Source organism: Delphinapterus leucas, chromosome 11, assembly GCF_059928025.1.
Source record: "Delphinapterus leucas isolate spDelLeu-1000000601 "Yukka" chromosome 11, BTC_Dleu_Yukka2, whole genome shotgun sequence".
Classification (NCBI taxonomy): domain Eukaryota; kingdom Metazoa; phylum Chordata; class Mammalia; order Artiodactyla; family Monodontidae; genus Delphinapterus; species Delphinapterus leucas.
The window spans coordinates 96,533,271-96,542,927 of record NC_143139.1 but is presented as its reverse complement, the minus strand read 5'-3'; the positions used below and the strand labels follow the sequence as shown (position 1 = coordinate 96,542,927).

General features: G+C 52.2%; 1 protein-coding gene across 10 annotated transcripts in view; it reads right to left on the bottom strand.

The window, feature by feature from the left end:
- Positions 1-9,657, bottom strand: part of BIK (BCL2 interacting killer) — a 34,660-nt gene that overhangs the window by 22,347 nt on the left and 2,656 nt on the right. The gene's annotated exons all lie outside the window — the stretch shown is intronic.

Here is a 9,657-nt window from a genome sequence, read left to right as displayed (position 1 = left end):
TTTCTCTTTTTTTTTTGTGAAAAGAGAATCAGGGAGTTCCCTGGCGGTCCAGTGGTTAGGACTTGGTCGGGGAACTAAGATCCGGAAAGCTGTGGGGCACGGCCAAAAAAAAAAAGAGCAAATCAGACTACAAACGTATGTTTCTAATACTGGCCCCCAAGAGGCCTGGAGTCAGACTAAAAAACCCAAGTGTTTGGTGTCACAGTGGCCTAAGGCTGGGCTCCAGCAGGAGAGCCAATTCATTGGGTTCTGCCAGGTTCCAATTGCTATGCCCCTCGAGCAGAAAAAGCAAATGCAAGCTACACGAGGAAAAGTCACCCACAATCCCAACTCCCAGAGGGATACTGCCAGTTTCTAGACACATTCACAGCACACACATTTTCAAAAATGGGATCACTCCTGGGGCAGGGAGCGGGGGGGAACGAATTGGGAGATTGGGATTGACATATATACACTACTGCTGTGTATAAAGTAGATAACTAATGAGAACCTAAAAGAAAAAAATGGGATCACTCCTTACATAGTATTTTATAACCTCCTTTCTTCGCTTGATGTCTCACCTCTCCACTCCCCTGGCTCCTTGCTAATAGAACTAGTTTTTGGGGTGGCCCTGATCTGTGTTCATCTAAGGCAGTCTGACACTCCTGTTCTCACTTTCCCGGCACGCCTTGCAGCTAGTGGTGGGCATGTAACCCAGTTCTGGTCAATGAGGTCTCAGAAGTCTGACATGGGGGCTGAAAGGGAGCAGACACGGCCTGGGCAGCTGTGTTTACATGTTCACGTCATCGCTTGTGATAGCCGGTGAGGCCTGTGACCGTGTTCACCAGAATTTACCCCACACTGTATCAAACAGCCTTCAGTCCGGAATATAGTGAATGAAGAACCAAAGGGCCTGAGTTCAAATCCCAGCTCTTCCACTCAGCAGCTGTGTGATGTCACAGTTTTCTCATCTGTAAGGTACCCCCCCCCCCGCACTGGGCTGTTGGGGAATGAAGGAATCTCCTTTAAGTACTTTGAGCAGAGCCTGGAACACGGGGGGAACAGGCACTGTTATGACCTCTGTACTTCAGTCCATTATTCTTACAATAATAATAAATTATAGGGAATTCCCTGGCAGTCCAGTGGTTAGGACTCCCCGCTTCCACTGCAGGGGGCACGGGTTCGATCCCTGGTCGGGGAACTAAGATCCTACGTGCCGCGGGGCACGGCCAAAAAAAAATTAATTGTATTAATAACTAATTGGCTTACACCCAAGTCTCCTGCTCCCCAGGCCAGAGTGGACCAGCGTTCATCCCTGAAGTGGACTACAGGCAGGACGTGCACGGGCACAGAGACACGGAGCTAAACAAGCACGCGTGCGCTTACCACGTGCTTTCAGCATTAAAGGGTGACGGCTGGAAATGCAAAGAAAGACAGGGCAGGGGCTCGTGGGCACACAGGTTAAGGTTCCTGGGTCCTCCAGGTGTCTCGGGGCCAGTCTGGACAAGTTATTCTCCACAATGCATCCAAACTGCATGCAGAGATGGACATGATGTCATCAAGGGCACAGACAGGTATTTGGGGGGTCTGGGGCACTCTGGCCTTTGAGAAAGAAAACCACATAAGGACAGCATTGTTCCAGAGAGAATAAATGCCCAGAATTTGTATCAAAGAGAGATGGTTGTTTCAGTTTCCTGAGAGGGAAACAGTTTTACATCTGTTCCAGATGCAAGCTCAGTGTGAAAGGCAGGTCCGCAGGAGCTGGGGCTGGAGAGATCAGACGTGTAAACACAGCCACAAAGGCCACAAAAGAGCCCCGGCCTGACATATGCCACCCGCACCTGTCAGGACAGCCCCTTCCCCTGTGGGCTGAAAGGAGCTGTCAGGTCAGATCTGGTGGGTGGAGGGAGGGTGGCCCCCGGCAGGGTTGGGGGAAGGGTGCTGCCACCTGCTGAGGGCACCTGCAGGCAAAGTGTTAAGAGCAGGCCTGACCCAGCGACTCCCCCAAACCAGCAGGGAGGGTCACGGGGACTTTCCTAAGACCCCACACCCAGCAGAGGTACCACTCTGGGTGCCTAAATGTTCACACATTTGTTCTAGAGACTGCTGGGTATAGGTGAAAAGCCATGAGGTGAATCTAGATCCACCGGCCATCCTTGAGGAAAAAGTAAGACGACAAAACTAGTATGGTTTGAAGCCACTTCTGTAGCCAGGGGTGACTTTCATCCCTTCCCCTTTTGATTAGGGGAGGCTGAACCAAGGTCACAAATCCTACTCCCAGGCCCCGGACCCCCGCGGGGTTGGGGCGGTGTATGGACATCACTTTGGGGTGGGGTGGGCTCAATTAAGTTAGGTTTACCTTAAGAAAATTGTAAATGAGTCTTAACAAGCTAGATCAACATACAAAAAACAGCATTCCTTCAAGGCAACTAGAAAATATTATAGACAATAAATACATCTACAGAAATATAAGGGTTTTGATCAGGAATGAATTTAAGAAAGGATGCTTAAAATCTTTATGGACAAAAATTTTAAATTCCATTCACGGACTTAAAAGACCCAGATAAATGGAGACAGGTTTTAACACTGCACAGGTTGTAAGCCCTGTGAACTTGACCTTGTGTTAGGCTGGCATTTCAGGAACTGGGACCAGGAGCTCTTGCTGCCCTCAGGCCCCAGGCCCCAGGGTGTCTATGCAAATGGCTATTTTCCAGGGAAAGCTGCCCCATCAGGGAGACTGATGTCATTTGCATCAGTCTCCCTGACCCCTCACCCCTCCACCCCCTCCCCAGCCCCCTGAGCACGGGGCTCTTCTCTTCCCAGGGATGGCTTATGGTCCCGTGGACACCCCTTCCCAAGGGGTCACAAGGGGACTTCACTGGGCACATGGCCTGAACCTCACCTTGACCCACCGTCTCAATATCCCTCGTCCCCAGTAGACATGCCTAGAATCCCTGGGCGCCTTGTGTACCAAATGGGATGAGGGGCCCTACCAGGCAGGTGCCTGACCAGGGACAGTGGCTACTGGCAGCTTGGCCAGGCTGGGGGTGAGGCCTGTGCTGTGTCTGACCAGCTCCACGGATGGCTGAGCAATGGAGTGGTGCCTCCCCAACCAGACTGAACTGTTTGGGGGCAGGACCCGCGTCTGCACCTTCAGGTGGGTCCCCAGACCCCTCCGGACCTCTCTTGGGCTGGCCTGGGGAGAGAATGAAGACACCAGACTCTCTCCCCCACTTGCTCATCACCTGAGCCCTGCACGGATGCTCCAAGACAGGTGGGGGAATCTTGGGTTAACGCCCTAACGCACCCACTCGCTTGCAGTGAGATCTTGGGCCAGACCCTCAATTTCCTTACCTGTTAAATGAGGATAATGATCCCAAGATAATAGGGTTCCTCTTCCAGGCAAGAACAAGCACTAATTGTCTTATAATTCTGGCTCATGTCTGGGTATCTACTATTGTCAGGCAGTGATTTAAGCCCTCCCTGTACATGGATTAACTCTAAAATGCTCCCCACTTAATCCCGTATCTAAGTCAGAGAAGTGAAGATTGAATCCAAGTCCTCTGCCCTCTTGCTTCTAGCCAATGCAAAGGTTCTGGCTGGTATCAATGGAGGAGAATCAGCGGTCAGGCCTAGGCTGTCCTTGGGCCTCTAGATCTGAGCGAGAGAACAGTGTGGCCAGAGGGCTGGGGGCAGGGTCCCTATGGCAGCCTGCCAGCTCTGGTCCCTCCCAGCTACCGCATCACCCCAGTGGAGGCCCAGGGCCGGTCCCTCCTGTCTGGCCCTGCTCCTGCTGGGGTCTCCAATCTGATCTCCACTCAGCAGCCTCAAATCTGACCCTGCCACCCCCTCTTAGCTCCCCAGTCCCCTCGGGAGACATGCTACACCATTACCAGGGCCCTCTTCTCCCCCTGGTCGCCTTAGCCCTGCCACCCCAATCCTGGACCTGGTTCCCACCACACTACAGAGCACGTGCCCAGACGTGCCAAGCCTCTAGTCTTTGCCTGGGCAGTGCCACTGGCCATCCTCAGTCTCCTTTTGACATCCCTGTTGGCCCCTGCTGGGTGTCCTTGGGTAAGTCAACCTCTGTGCCAAGCTTACTCACTCCTCAATGAGGACGCTAGCAATAGCCATTTCACGGGGGACACAAAGAAGCTGGGACTTCCCTGGAGGTCCAGTGGTTAGGACTCCCGAGCTTCCACTGCAGGGGGCCCGGGTTTGATCCCTGGTGGGGGAACTAAGATACCGCAAGCCACATGGTGTGGCCAAAGAAAAAAGTAAAAAGAAACTGCCCTTACTGTTAATCTCTGCTTCCTGGCACACAACACAGAGCAGATAAATGCTTGTCGAATGACTAAACAAAGCCAAGTACTGAGGTCACTGCAGCTGCAGATCCAGGAGCCTGGACTGGTTTCAAGCATCTATTTTTTTCCAGCATATTTGCAAATGAGTAGTTTAAAACCCTTCTTTGGTGAAAGGAAGGCACACCCACCCAGGCTGCAGCCCACACACGCCCTCCTGCACACGCAGTGGGGACCCGTCTTCCTCCAGAGCTCCGGATGCAAACTGCTGTCCCCACAGCCGTGAGGACGCCTGCAGGGCTTGGAAGGGAGGGCAGGCTCTGGACCAGCCAGCCTGCAGTGTCACTGGCTGTGTCTCTTCCACACACACACTGAGATGGGAACAGCTGCCCCCTCTTTGGAGGGGGGACCCTCAGTTGCCCGAAGCCCAGCCTTCCCCCTGTCCCTGCAGGCCTTGCAGCAAAGCAGGAACAGGTGATGACCCCTCTGGGACCACATCAGAGCCATCTGGTAAATGCAGTCCTGGGTGCCAGGCCAGTGGCTGCTGGGTGGATCCAGCTGGAAAGCCCTGGTCCCCAGTCTTTTCCTTTGGGGCTTCCCACCCCCTCCATGAGCAGGGCAATGCCCTGGCTTACAGAGCACCCAATGCTCAAAGCATCAAGTGGAAAAGCCCTGACCTCAGCAAGACAGACCCAGCTTCCAGTCCCAGCTCTGCCACGGCTGTGTGACCAGAACCAGAGAGGGCTCTCTAGCACAGAAGCGGCACAGCCTCCAGGACTGTTCAGAGGAATAAAAGATACCACTGTTGCCCATTTTCTGCCACCTAGCAGGGGCTCCACAGCTGGTTAAGAAATCAACAGACCCAGAAGGGAATGGGAAACAGCTAGCCCCTACTTCTCTGGGGGCCAGTTTGACAGTCTCTACCAAAGTCACAAATGCACACAACCCTTTGATTTCTGGAAATGCGTCCTCCAGTGAGGCCGGCCTGTACCTGACAGGATCTTGCTGGGCCAAGATCCTGAAGGTGCATGCACACAGCAGGGGGCACGACTTAACTGTGCTGCTACAGGGGTTAAGAGGAAAAGACAAACACCTCCACCTGCGTGAGTGCATCTCCCGAAGGAGAAAGAAGATTAGTAAAGAGGGGAAGGGTCCTCTCTGGGACAAAGGTAGGAAGGAGACTGAATTTTTACTATAAATGTTTTCCTCTTCCTGAACATGTGCTGGTATCACTGATTCAAAAAATAAAGCAAAAGCAACTGTTTCAAGTGCATAGCTTTAATTTGCGGTCTGAGATACTGATGTTTGTCTTAAAGGTCTGTTTCAGGAATCAGGCATCCAACCCCTCCCAGCCCCACTCCCCGCCCCTGCACCACCGCTCCCTCCCCACCTGGCAGGAGAGGTCCAGACTTATGAACCTGCAGATGCCCCAAGCAGCTGGTCTGATGTGGGTGGGGCTCACTTCCCTTAAGTGAAGGAGAAATACCTGGGGAACAAGGAGAGAGGAAAGAAAGGAGGGAGAGGGAGAGGAAAGTAAGGAGAGGGAAAGGTTATTTCAAGCAAAAGGTTGGAAATTCACCTGTGGGGTGGGCAGGAGTTAGAAAGCTGCAGCTTGGAAGGGACCCCCCTCAAGTCCTACTGCCGCAGCAGCACCGGAGCCCTCCCTCCACCTTGAACCCCAGCACAGGTGCTGGCCTGAGCCACCTGGGACCAGGCACAAACACTGCCAGCCACCGAGCAAGAGATCCAGGCTTGGCTTGGCTTCCGGCTGGGGTGGCCTCAGGCAAAGGCTGCCCACTCTGGGCCTGGTGCTTACCGCTCAGTAACCCCACACCCTTTTTATTTGCATCTAGAGTCCAGCCTCCGTCAGGACTCAGGGTTGGAACAGGGAAGGGCTTGTCACACACATACGCGGGAGGAGCTACATTAAATCTGGCCTCAATCCCAGGACACACCCTTGGCCACAGTTTAAGGTCACAGTTTGGCTGGAGTTGCTCAGGGCTGACTGGGCTCCAGGTCCCCAGCGCCTGGCCCGATGAGCTCTGGAATGTCAGCGGAAAGAACGATGCAAGGCCAGCGCCCCCTTCTCCTCCCCACCTGGGCAGGTTGGCCCCGCACAAATGGAAGGAGCTGGGGCCTCTGGGTAGCGTGGAAAGAAGTCACGATTAGCTGTGAGACAAGAGCAAGCTAAGGACCTGCTGTTTATGCAGCTGTTGACTTCTCACTGCTTACACAGTATTTATGAATGGAAACGCTGTAGCAAAGGGGCCCTGGGCTGGGCGCACACCTGGGTTCTGCTCCAGCTTGGCTGTGCTACTCTGGACAAATTCCTTAGCCCCTCTGGACCCCTAATTCTTCACTTGTAAAACAAGCATTGGGGACAGATTCTTTTCTGTCCTTTCCTGCTCAAATATCCATTAAACAAACAAACAAACTGTAGAGAAAGTGTAAAAGATTAATAATTCTCTTGACAACTAATTTTGAAATGGTTTTCAACCAGTTTGCTGAGGTCTGAAAGTTTCTGTCCCGCCCCAAATTCCTCAGTTGAAAACCTAATGCCCAGTAATGGGAAAAGGAGGTGGGGCCGCTGGGAGGCAAACAGATTATGAGGGCTCTGCTAGTGGGTTTCGTCTCTTCTAAACGAGGCCCAGGAGAGCTCCCTTCCCCATCCTCCACTGAGGATACAGGAAGTCTGGGGCACCCTGACCTTGGACTTCCAGAATCCAGAACTGTGAGAAATAAATGTCTGTGGCTTATGAAGCGTCCAGCTTGTGGTATTTTGTAAGAATACACACTTCAATGAATTGAACAGAAAAAAGGCAGGGGAAACATGGTGACGAGACCCTGGAAGGCCAGGTCGGAAGGGATCCCAGTCGACCAAGTCCTGTTGACACCCCTGTGCTTCTCCATCACCATTAGAAAGGAAAGGTGCCAAGATACCGCCTGGGTCTGCCGTTTAAGAAGCATGCATTTCAAACAGTAAATGCCGAAGAGGGTGTGGAGAAAAGGGAACCCTCCTACACTGTTTTTGGGAATGTAAACTGATGCAGTCACTATGGAAAACAGTGTGGAGTTTCCTTAAAAAACTAAAAATAGAGCTTCCATAGAATCCAGCAATCCCAGTCCTAGGCGTATATCTACAAAAGGTGAAAACTCAAATTCAAAAAGATGCATGCACCCTCAATGTTCATAGCAGTGTTATTCACAATAGCCAAGCCATGGAAACAACCCAAGTGCCCATCAACACATGACTGGTTTTAAGACGTGGTGTGTGTGTGTGTGTGTGTGTGTGTGTGTGTACACAATGAAATATTACTCAGCCATAAAAAAGAATGAAGTATTGCCATTTGCAGCAATATGCAATATGTATGGACCTAGAGATTATCACACTCAAACAGAGAAAGACAAATATTACATGATATCACTTATATGTGGAATCTAAAACAGCACAAATGAATTTATTTACAAAACAGACTCAGACACAGAAAACTTACGGTTACAAAAGGGGAAGGGGGGGATAAATTAGGAGTATCAGATTAACAGATCCACACTAGCATATACTATTTTTTTTTTTGGCCGCGCCAGGCGGCATGCGGGATATCTTAGTTCCCCGACCAGGGATCGAACCCGCTACCCCGCGGAGTCTTCAACACTGGACCACCAGGGAAGTCCCCACACCATCATATATAAAATAAACAAGGATTGACTGTATAGCACAGGAAACTACATTCAGTGTCTTGTGATAATCTATAATGGAAAAGAATTTTTTAAAATATATATTGTTTCTGAATCACTTTGCTGTACACCTGGAACTAACACAATACTGTAAATCAACTATACTTCAATTAAAGTTCCTAAGAAGAATTTAAGTGAAGGACTACGCCCTGCTTTCTTCAGTTCTGGGTCTCCCTCCAGCGCTGTGGCATCTCAACCACTCACGAGATCCTGTCGCAGAGCGCTCCAGTCAGCAGCCTTGGGGGCTCCCACTTCCTCCCTGGGACAGATCTCAGCTCCCCACTCCCACCTTTTCACACCCTCAACCCCACCTTTACACCCTCCCTCTGCCTTCCCCAGGCTGGCATCAGGGACCTGCTTCTTCCTCCAGGCCCAGCCCAGAACCCACCTCGTTCCAGGACAGAATTATCTGTTCCGTACCTAGTATCCTGTGTAAACAGACCTGGATTAGGCACTTAGCCCATTGCGCTCTCATTAAATGTTTACCTGTCTATCTGCCCCGGCTCGGAGTAGGAACCCTGTGAGCGGGGACAGCCCAGTGGGAACCAGACAGTACAATGTCCAATAGAATGAGGGAACTGGGCTCACAGGACAGTCAGCTCCTGGCTGGGGCACCCTGGACTGGACAGCCTCACCTTTTGAGAGGAGGCAGAGGCTGCATGCATGGTATACAGTCAGCGCTCACTAATGGGAAGCTCTCGTCTGGTGAGCCTGGAGCTCAGGAGAGGCGCATGCCCACCCTGTGTCAGAGCTGGGATTTCCCGGATGCGTCATTGTTGGCACACGGGAAATCCGGCCCATCTCCCTGCCGGGACTCAGAGCCTCCTCTGAGGTCCAAGCCAGACACAAGTGACCCTCCCCAGATAGCCACGTGGGGCTGCCCGCTCCGGCCCAGAGCTTGCATCTCCTGTCAGACTCTGGGTGACCCCCGTCTTCTCCCACCTCCAGAAAAACAGGTTTACCAAGCAGCGCCTGACAAGGCCCAGCGGGTGTTCTGTGTTGTCACATCCTAATGTTGACACTGGGATAATCAGCTGCCCTCCCCGAGCCGCCCCAGTGCCCTGACCCCCAGGCCGGGCCTCTCCTGCCTGCCTCGGGGCCAGCGACGGACTTGGACCGGGGACTTATTTGCTTACACCCAGGGCCCGGCCCCAACCAACCCGCGGCAGGACAAAGCCACAACTGCACACGTCCACTCCAGACCCGCTGCAGGCTTCCTGGTGGCCGCCGACAACAAAATCCCGAGCGTGCCGGGAACTTCCTTGAAACCCCTTGGAATTGTTCTGAGCCAAGAAAAAAACAGCCGGACTCTTGTGGGATCCAGTATGTCCACGGCAGGGGAAGCAAGAAGCCATTAACTGTCTACAAACTTAATGGGTTCACTGAAAACAGGATGCTTTCCAGGGAGAGGGGAAAACACCTCCGAGGTCAGGGTCAAGACCCACCGATGGATGGAGCCCTTCGCGGTGTGCCCCCTTCCATTTACTAGAGGACTGGAAATGAAAAAAGGGACTATAGCACTGCTCTCTGCTCTCTTTGCAGCTCAGTTCTTATACCTACTAACCACTTAAGAAAATTTACAATAAACATACATACAACCCTCTAACCAGCTTCTTCCCAGAGTGCGCAGGCTGTGACGGGC